This window comes from Rhinolophus ferrumequinum, chromosome 19 (assembly GCF_004115265.2).
Source record: "Rhinolophus ferrumequinum isolate MPI-CBG mRhiFer1 chromosome 19, mRhiFer1_v1.p, whole genome shotgun sequence".
NCBI classification, from domain to species: Eukaryota; Metazoa; Chordata; class Mammalia; order Chiroptera; family Rhinolophidae; genus Rhinolophus; species Rhinolophus ferrumequinum.
In genome coordinates, this window is record NC_046302.1 from 18,671,259 (window position 1) to 18,683,412 (window position 12,154).

Sequence of the window (12,154 nt, forward strand, 5' to 3'; positions counted from 1 at the left end):
AGTTGGTGAACATTGCCTTACATCTTGCAGAAAAAGAAAAACAAAACTGTCTAACCAAACAAAATCCAGATCTAAGAGCCAGAAACATACACTGTGAATTTACCATCCCACGGAGACTGGGCACTTGGATAATTCTCATTGTCAGATATCCCAAGGGGAGAGAAAAAAAAATCAGTTTACATATATTCATACAAGGAATTTTATCTATTGTGCAAAGAGAGGGTTATCTGGCTCCCCAGAAGGTTCTGGGCTCCATTAAGACTGTCCATTTCACAACTCTAGCTCTAGTTCTTCTTAGACATTAAAAGAGCTCCAAAGGCCTATGATGGTGGGCAGATGGGGACCACACACCCTTTGGCTCCAGTTAAATCGCTGGTGTTTGGGCTGTGTGGGAGTTGCGGATGCTGGCTTCCTGGTTCTGCCGCAGCCCCGGAAGCAGCTGATTTAGGAGTGTAAGGTTGCTGTTTCCCCACGAGGCAGGGGCACGGGTGGGAGGCAGTTTCCTTTATACTCGATCACTGCCATCTTGGTCGGATGCTGCTTTTCCGATTTGGGATCTGCAGCCTTCCCGTGGAGCCTCCGTTCTGACCTTGGTACTGAGGGGCCAGTACTTGAAATGGCTTTGGGATCAAGTCTTTCTCCTTCTCAGCGTAACCCCTCGTCTCGTCCAGACGCGCCCGTGACGCCTCTGTGCGTTCGTGTCGCACTAGTCCGGTAAGCAAGTTCCTCAACAAGTGGATGTGGGAGTCGGGACCAAGACCCAGGCGCAGAAGGCCGGGCCATGGGAGATGGCGGTGGCGACTGAATGCTGCGCCTTCTATAAGAGCTAAATAATGCTTCAATTTACTCAACTCAAAAAAAGGGGATGAGGAGAGAGACAGAGAGAGAGAGACAGAGAGAGAGAGAGAGAGAGAGAGAGAGAGAGAAGTTGCTACAGCAAAGTTGCTTGGAGAACCTTGAGGTTTGCTGTGAGTGGGGAGAAGGCTGACCCACAGGCAGGAAGCCCCAGGAAGGGTCTTAACATCCAAATAGTAGCATCTGGATTTAGATTGCACTTGGTTTCAGTTTTCTCTAAGGATAGTTGGTGAACGTTGCCTTACATCTTGCAGAATTTCCTAAACCAAGAAAGTCCAAAGGTAACTGTTTTCATCTCCAGGAAACTAAACTGCCAGAAGTTCCCTAAATGGCAGGTCCCAAGGGACAATCCAAAAAAATTAAGTCCCTCTTCGCATAGACCCTACCACAATAGTTAAAATAAACATTCTATGTGTTAGAGTTGAAAATTCTATAATTATATAGCTGTCTTGCTGAAACGAGTCCTGAGCACCACAGAGTTACAAAGAAGGAGGCACGTGCTGTTGCTTTAATGTTGTTTTTGCGCATGCAAATGATGCCCTATTGCATCCGTAATGCTTAACTACTAAGTTAAAAACAACTACATAGCAATTTGGACCACTCCAGGGTCCCCTCGCTGTTTTGTGGTTTCATGTAATTCATATATTGTGTGCAAGAAGACTTGACCTGGAGCAGGCAGCAAGAAATGTGTAATTAGAAACACTTCCCAAGGAAATTACGGTAACAAGTGAAGGCTTGAGGATTTCTGTGGGAGCCTGGAGCTGCAGATACTCATTATAGGTACTTGGGAGGCACAGCTGCCCTGCTGAAAACCGTGTCTAATTGTTGTAGGGCTGCAGGCAATGGTGGAGGACAGCCCAGAGCTCCCCAGAGCCAGAAATGGTGGCCAAGGCAACACAACGCCCCATTTTTAAACTTTTCATTGTATAAAAAGAAATTGCTTAGTGTTTTTTCCCCACTTTTCTTCCTACCAATTTCAGGGTTTGTACGAGCAGTGAATGAATGAATACCCTCTAGGTCGAACATTTCCTGGTAGCTAATGACTAGCTGGGTTAAGTGCCTTTGGCTTTACCTCTAGAGTTAGCAACTGCAGCCAGTCATTAATTACTGCTCCAGGAAGCATTTTCCAATCAAATTATTGTTTAATCCAAACAAAAGAAAATGAACTTTTATTGCTGTCAACAATTATCAACTCTCCCTACGAGTCTAAGTGGAAATAGTGGAGATTTTACATTTAAGGAGAAGTGTCCCTCTGAAGGTCAATTAAGAAGGGCTTTCTCTAGATACAGCAAAGATGCTTGGAGAACCTTGAGGTTTGCTGTGAGTGGGGAGAAGGCTGACCCACAGGCAGGAAGCCCCAGGAAGGTTACCCGCGCACAACCCTGGGCCCGCAATCTTTCTTCTTTGTCAGTATTTTTCTAACTAAATGTCCCAAATGCTTCTCTGGGAGTGTCTGAGGGGGAAAGATTGCTTCCATGAGCAGAGACTGTGTGAAACCTGCATGCTCGACAATAACCCCACTTACTGAGTCCTGACAATGTGCCCGGCAGGTAGTGTGCCCCTTGATTTATACACACGATCTCCAGTGAACCCTATAATTCCCTCATGAGAAGAGTACAGTCATTATCCCTGTTTTATAGATGAGGAAACTGAAACTCAGGTTAACGTAGCCAAGACCCATCACTTCCTGGTAAATAGTAAAGCCAGAACTTAATTACTAGTTTTTCTATAAAGCACAGAACCAGCTCGACCCGGTCCTATCCTGTTTCTAACAAGACCTGGAACCAAAGATTAAACCTTGGATACACTATTTACAAGTAACACTTGTGAGACCACCATCCTCCCAGAATGCCAGCATTTTGAATAAACCTGCTTTTCTTTCCACCAAACTGGTCTCTCGATTTTTAACTTTTTCAAGCGGCAGACAGCCAGACCTTAGCACGGTAACAACTCCTTAACTGCTCCCCACTCCTTCCCCAGAACCAAAGGACTAGGGCATCACCAGAACCTGAACACCAGAACCCTTACCGAAGCGGAGGGTTCATTGTCCAGGAAGAATTGGTGCTGAAACGCCTTAAATCTTGCCTGAATCCTGGATGGGGGAGACAGAGTTTGAGCCTTGCCTCTTGTCTCCTTGCCAGTTGATCTCATTTTTTTCTTGTCTCAAAAGCCGGTACCATAATACTGGCTTCTATGTGCTTTCGGCCGTGAGCCCTTGCTTGGTAACTTTTCCATCAAAGCCTTAGCTTTTAATTTATTTTCTAAATTTTATTTGTGGTGAAATGTACATAATATAAAATTTACTAGCTTAGCCATTTTAAAGTATACAGTTCAGTGGCATTATGTACATTCACATTATTGTACAGCCGTCAGCATCTTCCATCGCTAGAATTCTTTTCATCTGTAAAAGTGAAACTCTGTACCCGCTAAACAACAACTCCCCATTCCTCCTTCTTCGCCCACCAGCCCCTGGCAACCACTGTTCTACTTTCTGTCTCTCTGAATTTGACTGCTCTAGTTAGTGGAATCATACAGTATTTATCCTTTTGTGACTGGCTTATTTCACTTGGCATAAGGTCCTCAAGGTTCATCCATAATAGCAGGAATCTCAATTTTCCCTTCTAAGGCTGAATAATAATTCCATTGTGTGTATACACAACATTTTGTCCATTCACCCATGGATGGACACTTGGATTGCCTCCACCTTTTGGCTATTGTGAATAATGCTGCTGTATTTAACTTTTTTTTTAAAAAAAATCATCCTATTATTATTTTTGTTACCTGCAGTACATGTAACATTTTCCTTTTCTAAGAGTAGGGTATTAAAATATTGTTACAGTTTGGGTTTTAGGGATCTACTGAAGCTTATATAATTTAAGTGTTCTATTTGAATATCTGGATTTTTTAATATCTTTTTTAAAATTAGTTTTAGGTGTACAAAACAATGTAATAGTTAAACATTTACACCCTTCACAAAGTGATAACCACCCTCCCCCAATCTATGACTCCTATATACTGTTACGATTCCATTGATCTATTCCCTATGCTGTACTCCATATCTCGTGACTATATACATATGAAATTAGAGTTGACACTCAGTATTATTCAGCTTCAGCTTCAGGTGTACAGCACAGTGGTCAGGTGTCTACACCATCCATGAAGTGGTTTTCCTAATAAAACAAGTGTCCCTCTGGCACCCTACAAAATCTTTACAACATTATTGATTATAGTTCCCAAACTATCTTTCTGGGTTTAACTCTTAATCACTAAGCTACATTAAGACTTCGAGGAGTGAACTAAAGGAGGCCACACAGCCTGCAGGCTGCCTGACACACCCCAGACTCCCCATCTTCTGGATACCATGTGGCCCATCAGCCCATTCAAGAAGGCGTCACCTTGCTGGCAGGGAAAACAGGTGCTTGAGGCCAACACCTCCTTCAGGTTGGCCAATGGGAGTGCCACAGCTCCATGCTGGCACACCTGATGAGGAACTTAGGTGTGCAATTGCAGTCTGTTTCTTTGAGGCTTAGGTTCCAGGGAAAACAAGTTTCTTCAAATCCAAACTGCTTCGTCTGGACTTGACTGGGATTCCCCTGCTGGATGGGAGCCCGCCCTGGGACTCCATGGGCTCATCCGCCAGCCCTTGTCAGCTTCTTCCACCCCAGTGGTTCCCAGCAGGCTGGGGATGAGTGGTGTTCCCCTCCTGAAGTTACCACTTTAGGGGCTTTGTGGAAATGTGAGGGGCATTTCTGGTTGTCAGTGGTCTAATAGGGGGCACTGCTGATATTTAACATGTGGGGCCAGGGACACGAGGTACCCTGCCATGTGTGAGGCATCGCCCACGACAAAGAATTGTCCTGCATCCTGAACACTTTCAAACATCTCATTAAAATGTATCTTATAAGCAAAAAGTCTCATTATAATTATATCCTAAAACCTAATTATGTTTTACAAGTGCACACAAAGTAATTCTGCATGGTTTTTATATGCACTAGATTTTCCAGGAACGCAACTACTGAGTACATTGAGAGAGACTATTTTTTTTTATATTTGGAACTTTACCTAGAGATGTTCATCATTTTGGAAAATCACAGCAATGTCTCTCCTAGTATTTGAATTGCAAAAAAAGTATATACAACTTTATCAGTTGCATTTGAATTGTCACATTAAGGAGCTCCTACCTGTAGGGGCAAGCACCCAACTCATGTCTTAGGTCTTCGAATGTAGTCCTACCCCAGCCTTCACATATCGAAATATATATTATATTATTGTAAATGTCTACTCTTTTATATCTTCTTTATTTTACACTCAGGGCATTATATTACTTTTTGTTTTTAAACATTATGTGTATTGGTCAATTATATTAGACCACAACTCAATATCCAAAACTCTTGGGAGCCAGATATGCTTCAGAATCTCACCGATTTTAGTAAAGTAGTATGGTGCACATACAATATATTATACAATGCCTCAGTGGTGTCCGGAACAATATCCTATAATCAAGCACACTAATATTTCTATAGCAAAAAACATATAAATAGACACTTAGAATGGTCTATGTAGCTTCAGGTCTCCTTCAGGCAGGTTTTGCTGACAAATGGATGTTGCTTGTAAACTTTAAAAAAAAAAGGAAAACTTTGGATTTTCAAGGCGTTTTGGATTCTGTATAGGGATTGTGGTTCTCTTATTATCTATGGTTCTCACATCGTGATAATGAGGGGGACAAAAAGGAGGTACTGGATCTGATAGGCTGAGAGCACAGCTCTGCCCACCAGCTCAAAAAGTCAGTCTTTCCCTGAGGTTCTCCCTTTCCAAAGCCTCTGAATTCAAGTGAATGCTACCTGGTTAGTCTCTTTCCTGCCTGTCAGCTTCTGGACCTTTACAAATTAACTTTGTCAGATAACCACCATCACAAGCGATGTCCCCCAAGGTAACTGACCACATCTGATTGCTGCTCCAAGTGGGCAGATAGGAGCTCCAGGACCTTGCGCTGCTGGCCTTCCCAGGCTCCTCTCCCTCCACTCTCATGGCCAAAGAGAAGCCTTTCTCTCTGCTGAAATGCCGACTCATCTCCCTTGTCTTCTGGATGAGGAATTTCTTCTTTAAGCCCCAGGTTAAATGTCGCCTATTTATGGGACTTCCCAAAAGATTCTGAACAGCATTTGCCACTCTCTCAGGTGAGATCCCCCAACTCTTGGTATACTCATTCATTCCAGAAATACCAGGAGTGCCAAAAAAATGTATACACATTTCCAGGTGGCCGGATGGCTCAGTTGGTTCGAGTGCGAGCTCTGAACAACAGGGTTGCTGGTTGAGCTTCCGGAGTGGCAGCCGGATGGCTCAGTTGGTTAAAGCACGAGATCTCAACAACAAGGTTGCAAAATGACAACTGGACTTGGAGCTGAGCTGCGCCCTCCACAACTAGATTGAAGGACAATGACTTGGAGTTGATGGGCCCTGGAGAAACACACTGTCCCCCAATATTCCCCAATAAAATTTATTTTAAAAAAATGTATACACATTTTAAGAGATGTTATCTAAAATGCGTATACATTTTTTTTTGGCATCCTCTGTATATTTTTTTGAGTACCTAGTATATGCCAGGCATTGGTCCAGGTTAAAGAACGTGGATTTCCTGGGATGATGAAACCTTGGATTTCATGGGATAATACCTCCCAAAGCTCTGCTTAGGGCATGAGACACTCATCAGCCTCCTGACCTCGCCAATGGAGTGGTTCCCTCCGGTTCCTCTGCCAGGAAAAGTTCCGTTCCCACAGAGAGAGGAACTCACATTTGTGGGGCAGCTACTCGATGTGCCAAACAGTGCAAAGTTCCATTCTCTTTGGAAAAGGGATACTTCCTGGTATGGCCAAAAGAAAAAGTCCCAGGATAAATGTGTTGTGTCTTTCTAGAATGTTAATTTCACTCTAGATTTTGTGAGGGAAAGTTAATTAGTGTAAGGTAAGTAATTTAGAACATTATTTTTATATTATGTCCGTCTTGGATATATCATGGAGCAGAACGCTAAGTTAACACACATTTTTCCTAATTTAATTTATTTGAAGAGGTAACTCATGTTCCTGAAACAAAACTCAAAAGATATAAAAGAGTTTAGAATGAAAATTTACATCTCTGGTCTCCAACCACCCAGCTTCACTCTTAGGAGGCAACTACTATTCCCAGATTCTTAGGAATTGTCCAAGAGATAATCTATACATAGTACAACTAAATATTTATTAATATGAATTGGGTTTTTTTTCCCCTTAGTACAAATGATAGCATAAAATACACACTACTCTGCAGCTTGCTTTTCTCAGATAAACACTACATCTTGGAGATCTTTTCATAACACATTCATAAAGAGTTATTTCATTCTTTCAACAGCTGAACAATAAATATTTTATTGTATGGATGTGCCAGAATTTGTTAACTAGCCCTATGATGGTTATTTACAATATTTTCCTATTACAAACACTACAACAAATATAACCCTAAATATTCTTCATTTGTACACGTGATAGGATATCTGCAGGACAAATTCCTAGAAATGGGTCACAGGTATACTGTATGGTCCGATCACACTCTGGAGAGAATTTCAATCTCTCATTCGCTATGTCAGAGTATCTGTTTCCTCGCCCCTTAGCCAATACACAGTAGACAGTGTGTTCCCTGACTTTCCGACCTGGGCCAATCTGATAGGTGAAAACTTGTATCTCATTGGGTTTTTATTTGCGTTTCTTAAATATGAAGGAGGCTGAGTATCTTTTTTTATATGTTTAAGACTGATTTGTATTTCTTATTCTGGGAACTGTTTCTTCATATCATTTGTCCATTTTTCTACTGGATTGTTGGCTTTTCCCTTGATGTTTTGAATTTCTTTAACTGTTAAGGAAAGATACCTTTTATGATATGAATTGCAAATATTGTTCTCCAGTACATTTGTCTTTTGATTTAGTGTGCTCCCCTCACGCCCTTATAGTCATTTATAATTTTTTTTTTACTAGCTAAATTTATCTTTGCTTTTAAAACTTCTGGGTTTTATTCTTAGAAAGGCTTTTCTCCTATCTAGGTGATTTAAAAATATTCTTTCATGAATTCATTTCAGCAACAATTTACTAAGCTCCGACTCTATGCCAAGCATTGCTTTAGGTGCTGGAGTTGCAGCACTGAACAAAACAAACCATGAGTACATGTTCTAAGTTCTTTCACTAAGGTCTTTAGTACTTTTCCTAAGTACTCCCATGGTTTCATCCCTTGCATTTAAATCTTTCTTTCAACACAAATTTAATTTGGTGTAAACTGTGAAGGATCTACTTCCCTCCCCAATTGGCAACTCAGTTGTCTCAACATCGTTGACTTGAATAATGTATCTTTTCTTTTCTGATTTGAGATGTCAATTTTACCATATGCTAAATTTCCAGAGCTCCTACATTTTGAAGCCAAAAAGAAGACCTCAAAGAAATGTCCTGTTTTAAGTTTCATTGACAGACCTCTCAGGCTGTTAGTCTATTCTCTTTATGTTTAGGAGGGCTGAGTGGAAAGTCTGAGTATCACCACCATCTTTTTATCCTCTTCAGTCTTTACAATAATAACCTCCAAGTAGATCGTGTATCTCCATTTTCCAAGTGAGGAAAATAGGCCTAGAGAAGTTAAGGAAGTGCCCACCAGGGTAGACCCCTACCGTTTTATCTACCATGCACTTCCCTTCTTCTGGAAATTGCGCACCCACACACCTCAGCCATCTGCTTCCAGGAGTGAATACCTGTTAGCTGAGACCTGGCCAAGCTGATTGGTCCAGGTCCTGCTCCGTACAAGCTTTGCCAATCATGGTCTTCCTTTGTAAATTTGAAATGGAAACCTAGAGGGGCCAGTCTCGGTAAGTTATAAATGTGGGAATCTGTCAAAGGCACATTTCTTGCCCCATGGGCCAGAGAAGCAGAGGAACCTAATTTGTAGAGGGAGATGATGGAACGTGACTTGGGCACTGGAGAAGAGGTGAGTCCCCAAGTGTTTACATGCACAATTCTCTATGTGCTGGCTTCAACTGTATTCCCGATTATATATTTCTTGAGACCCGCCTGTTTTTTTTGAATACATTCTCCTTAAGCTGCTTTGACTTGGGTTTCTGACATTCAGAGGTCCTATAACGGCTGAAATGGGCATGACCCTGGAATAGATTTTTTTTCCCAAAGACTTCTCCCAGTATATCACAAAAGGGGGCCAGAATGCTGTTTTGCCTCTGAATTGTGTCTCACAGGGCAAATGGATTGTGTGATTATGGCCAGCACAGGGTGGTCCAGAGGCCCGTGTCGTCAGCCACTGTCCTACCCATCTATGGCAGAGAAACCTACTGTGTGCGGCCATCTGTAACCAAATTGGAGGATTGTGCAGGTACAAAGCCTACTTCTCTTTAAGATGAGTGAAGTTGTGATTTAGAGAAAGGAGATCTTGGCCTTTTCATTGGGCCACTGTGTGATGGTATAGAACATGAGCTCAGGCCAAAATTCAGCCAGCGTTTTACCCTCTCATCTGTTCTCCCCTCCCTAGGGTACCGTTGGTTCTTTCAGAAGTTACAGCTGCCCCTGCCCCGTTTGGAAATCTGCAAGCCAGTTAGTTTCTCCTCAGTGTCTCTCGCACTTGACCCTTCTTTTCCATTCTCACTGCCAACTCCAAGTTTTATTGCCTTAGGCCTGAATTGTTGTAATAGAGTCCTAACGTTATTGTCCCCATGTCTTTGCATGACCTGAAATGCCCTATCTCACACGTGAACTAGAGTCCAAGTTTAAATATCACCTTCTCTGTGGGGCCTGTCTGACCCCCAGGATTAGGCCGGTCCTTGCTGACACAAACTTCCACCCTAGGATGTTACAGAAGGAACTATTCAGGGATCAGGTGTGTGACCAGAGGCACATCACCATGCTTAACTTTGTTAAGCATCTGTCTCGTTGTCTGTCAGATAGGATAAATAGCTGGACTGTGGTGAGAATTCAACCTATGTAGGGAGAAAGGACCATTTCAGGGCTTCCACATAAAAGAGCACCCACCCTTATTCCCTTTGCTCTCTTTCCCCCCTTTTCTTATCAGTCTGAGACCTTGACTTACTCTAAGTGCCTAGCAGAGAGCATGGAATGGATAGAGCAAGGAGCTCAATGCATACTGAATGAATCAATACAGAAATGAAAGACTCTCTCTTCAATCCCTTATGCATATTCTTATTTGAGAAATTAATTCTCCTTTAGTTTGGCTTTCAATACACGTGTCACTTTTTTGTTTAAAACTTGTCGATGGCGCTCTAGTACCTACAGGTTCAAATTCCTTATTTGAGATTCAAGGCCTTCATGATTTGGCACTATATACTGGTTTTCAACTTTATCTCCCATTGTTCACCGCTATAATCCTTTTCATCTAGCTGTTCAGGCAGGTTATTCATTGCCAGCCACTTCTCCAAAGTCTGTTCCTTTCTTATCCCTGTCTTTGCACCTTCATTCATACCTAGTCTCCCGTCAACCGGCATTTTCTTCTCTGTCTAACTACGTCATACCCACCTGTGGCAGAGAAAGCTATTTGCCTCCTAATATCCCTAAAGAAATTGAAAAAAGTCCCCAATAATTCTACCACTTAACGTTTGGGCATATTTTCTTCCAAGATTTGTTTCTATGCATTTAAACATATTTTTAAAACTGTTAATTGAGAAGCAGTTTCTATGACCACACACTTATTTCTATTTAAGTAAGCAAAAAGAAGCAAGTAGAATAGAAATCACCATAATCTTACTAAGCAGTGATTTAACCTCTGGTCACATGTAGCTGTTAGACACATATTAGTATTTAAAACAATTCCCTTCAGTTTTTTACAAAGTTGAGATATTGTGATCGATCTAGTTTCTGTTCTGCCTTACTTGGTTAGCAGTGTTTCAAAACACATTTTTTCACATGATTAAGAAAGCTTGGAAAAGATAATTTTAAACAAATAGAGGTACAGTATCCAATTGTTTGAGTAAACCATAATTTACTTAGTGTTCCATTGTTTTACATTTAGGATTTATTTTTTTCAAGTTGTCTTTATTTTAAACAATGCTGCAATGAATATTTTTGTGTGTAAATCTTTGACCTTGTTTCTCAATAACCCCTTAGGATTACTACAGTAACTATATTCTTGAGTGCTTACCATGTACCAAGTATTTACTGCACTGTTACTGCACGGAATCCTCATAACAATGCTATAAAGTAGATATTATCGCTCCCATTTCACAAATGACAAAAACAGAAGCACAAATAAGTAGAGTAACACGCTCAGTGCATTCAAAGCCATGATTGTGGGGACAAAATTTAACCTGGCCAGTCTGACTCCAAAGCTCATGTTCTCAACCCTGAACTTTTTAAGGCTCCTGATACTTATTGCCAAATAACTTCCCAGAAAGGTTGTTTCAATCGACACTCCATCAGCAGTATAAGAGTGTCCATTACTCTTATTTCTCCTTCTTTCAAGCAATTACCAGGCATTTGCATTTCACTTTCTGTGAGCTGTCTCTTCATGTTTTTGCCCATGTATCAGAGAAGGTTACTATGGTCACCAGTTAGTCCAACTGAACTTCCCAGTGGCAGGCAAAGTGGTGATATTTCCCCAGAATCTGGCCACATCCATGCCACTCTGATGGCCTGAAAATGACCTGAACAAATGCAAACACTATAAAATAATGCTTTTATATTGGGAGACACAGAGCTCTCTAGACCTGTCTATTTATGCAGAGTCTAGCGGAGCCTTCATCTGGAAGACTGTGCACGTAGCTGGGTCCGACCTGGAGACCCAAAAGCTCACAAGCTTGCAAGAGTCTAAGCTGGCATCAGAGCCTCTTGTTTTCCACTATATCCAATGGTTTCTGTTATGAATGACAGCCATTGTCATCTCTAAGCTAATTTTCAGACTTCATGGTCTGCTAATTTTTCATTTTTAAGGGTCAGCCCTTACTTGCAGGTTCTTTTTCTTTCTTTCTTTTTAAAATTGACACTCATGTGTGTCAATCAAAACAGTTCATGCCTGCCAGAAAATGTTTTTCAGGATGGGTGCTTGGAAGGAGCAATATGAAAGTAAATGAAATACATAAAACTTTGGTTGATAAAAAAAAAAAATTACATTTTAAGTTGTAATCCTCTATGCCTGCAATCCACGAGGAATTTATTTGCAGAATTTCCTCTCCCTGAAGTGCCCACTCCTTGCCCTCTGTATCTCCCAGGTCAGCTTAAATCCTACCCCTCAGGTCTCATCTCAGATAAAGAGCTGCTTTTACACATTTTGATAA

The 12,154-nt window shown here is 41.4% G+C and overlaps 1 pseudogene; it reads right to left on the reverse strand.

The window, feature by feature from the left end:
- Positions 1-364: 364 nt before the first annotated feature.
- LOC117038707 (39S ribosomal protein L17, mitochondrial-like) lies at positions 365-5,925 on the reverse strand (annotated as a pseudogene).
- Positions 5,926-12,154: the final 6,229 nt, after the last annotated feature.